Raw genomic sequence first — 2,282 nt, 5'->3', positions numbered from 1 at the left:
TGTTAAAAGTGTGCTACATATTGTTAAGCAATCACTTGCATGTGCACTGAAGGGGAAAACACTTGCGAAATAGTTCGTACACCTTTCCCCCGAAAAAGTCCAGAATAAAGGCGAAATAGTCGTGAAATACTCTCGCAATACCGCGAAATACCCTGAAATAATCCGAAATTGGCGAGATATAGCCGAAATGGCAGGAGAAATATCACGAAACAGGCCGTACGCTAATAACCCAAGTGTTTTCCCCCTCGATATGCACGCCAGTTGAACACATCAGTTTTTAACAGAAATATAGGATAACCCGGTTGAATTTGTTTCATTCTTTAACAAGCTAGGCCTGCCCTTCTGCGTGCAGTCCCCGATTCCCGATTCAGAATGTGCTGTTTAGAGGGGGGGGGGGGGTTCTTCCTCTGACATATTACGATTGGACGCCTCCTCCTAGGGGACAGAAAAAGTCATTTTGACATCAAATGATGTCAAATTCAAGTCAAATTCTATTTCATTATTTGATCTCAATGACATCAAAATGACAAACCTTAGAATAAAGCCAGGTTTTACTACTTTATCAGTGGTTCACTTCTCCCTTCTTTCCTAGTATCTAAGAGGTACGGATAAGGCAGTTAAAGGAAGAAGACCAGATTCATTCATATAAATGTATTAGTTTCTCTGGTAACATAATATAAGTTAACAAAATCATAACTTAGTCACACAGTAAAAAATATTCTCTGTAATATTGCAGGTGCTAGCTTATCACAATATAATCGGTATATTCTAGGAGAACAAAATAGAATACCTGTACAAATGTGAAATAAAATATACAAAATACAAAAAAAGAAAATGTAAGCAGACTTTGAAGAACCCAGGATACCAGAGTAGAACTATCTTCTGATCCCACCTTCTGCATTCGAAAGTGTCGTGTTCCGATCTGATGCAAGTTCTGTTAGGCAGAGGGTGTGAGGGTAACAAGTGAGGACACTCTGGATTTCCACTGAAGACTGGTTTATTGGCACGACAGGTTGTTCTTTTATAGACAATAACAAATGACGACAAATGACAAGTGCAGGTGTGCCAATATTGCATACACAACAGAAAGATCTGATCTGACTTACTGAATAGGCCTACTGTTAGAAGAGCCACGAATCCATATGAATAAATTATAACAACGAAATATTTACTGGGCAATAAAATAAATAATCACAATATTCTGTAATATCACAGGCTAGCTGATCACAAACTAATTGGGAGGAAAAACATAATAACTGTACAGATATGAAAACGTATTAAAAACACAAACAAGGAAATTAAACCAGACTAACGCTGGTTGCTTGTGTAGAACCATCTTCTGTGCGCAGCTTCTCCTTTAGAAGATCTGACTTGCTCAATACACTGTAACCACTATAATGATAGTTCAACTCTAATTAGTAAGAGTGTAGTATTAAAACACACAATCAGTTTCTTGACTGACGACTGACAACAAACATCGAATAGTTTATTTGTTAAAGGGGATTTTGAGGGTTTCAGTTCCCTCCCAACTAATTATCTTTGAAAGATCATTAGAAATGAAGTGTCGGAGAATTTTCCGGGCATACTTTTCTTAACCCCAATTATCACGGTGTAAGTTAACAATATACTTCACCTGTTGAAAAAAAGGATTGTGTAGTGATATAAAAATAAATAATAAGGAAATAATTAAAAATTTGAAAACAGTTACAGCTGTACATTTTTGTGGTTAAATGGAGAGATACTCTTCAAATTTCTCCTCTGACTTTGAATGGAAATCTTTAACAGGGAGAGTATCACAGTCAGTTTCTGTTTGTTCATCATCTGGCACGACAAATGACAGATTAGCCTCTGATTAACGAGGACCTTCTGTAACATACTCTTTATGTGTGCATTATCCTCATACAACTGTAAGAGATGATATAGTGCTACCGCTGAGCCAGACAATTGATCTCCCATATCTATATGATTTTTTAAAAATGAATTATTGCACATCAGATGATAAATTGAGCCCTCTATCCATTGATACTCACTAGACAAAATTCCTTTTCGGATAGGTGTGATGGGGGATTCGGCACTCCTTCCAGAGGAGCATGAGGGCATTCTATAATCTCCTGAAGAAACTTCAGGACGTGGCCCTGAGTCAGGCTTTCCACTCTTACCTGCACAATGATCATAAAGCTCTTTAAGAACAAAAATAAAGAAATTACATTTTAGATAGTTTGGTACATTGAAAATATAGAATGGTGTTGTTCCTTTTTCTCATACCCTTTGGAAGTGGGTTG

The sequence above is a fragment of the Frankliniella occidentalis genome, unplaced genomic scaffold, assembly GCF_000697945.3.
Source record: "Frankliniella occidentalis isolate FOCC.00 unplaced genomic scaffold, Focc_3.1 Scaffold285, whole genome shotgun sequence".
Classification (NCBI taxonomy): domain Eukaryota; kingdom Metazoa; phylum Arthropoda; class Insecta; order Thysanoptera; family Thripidae; genus Frankliniella; species Frankliniella occidentalis.
This window is presented reverse-complemented; position numbering follows the sequence as displayed.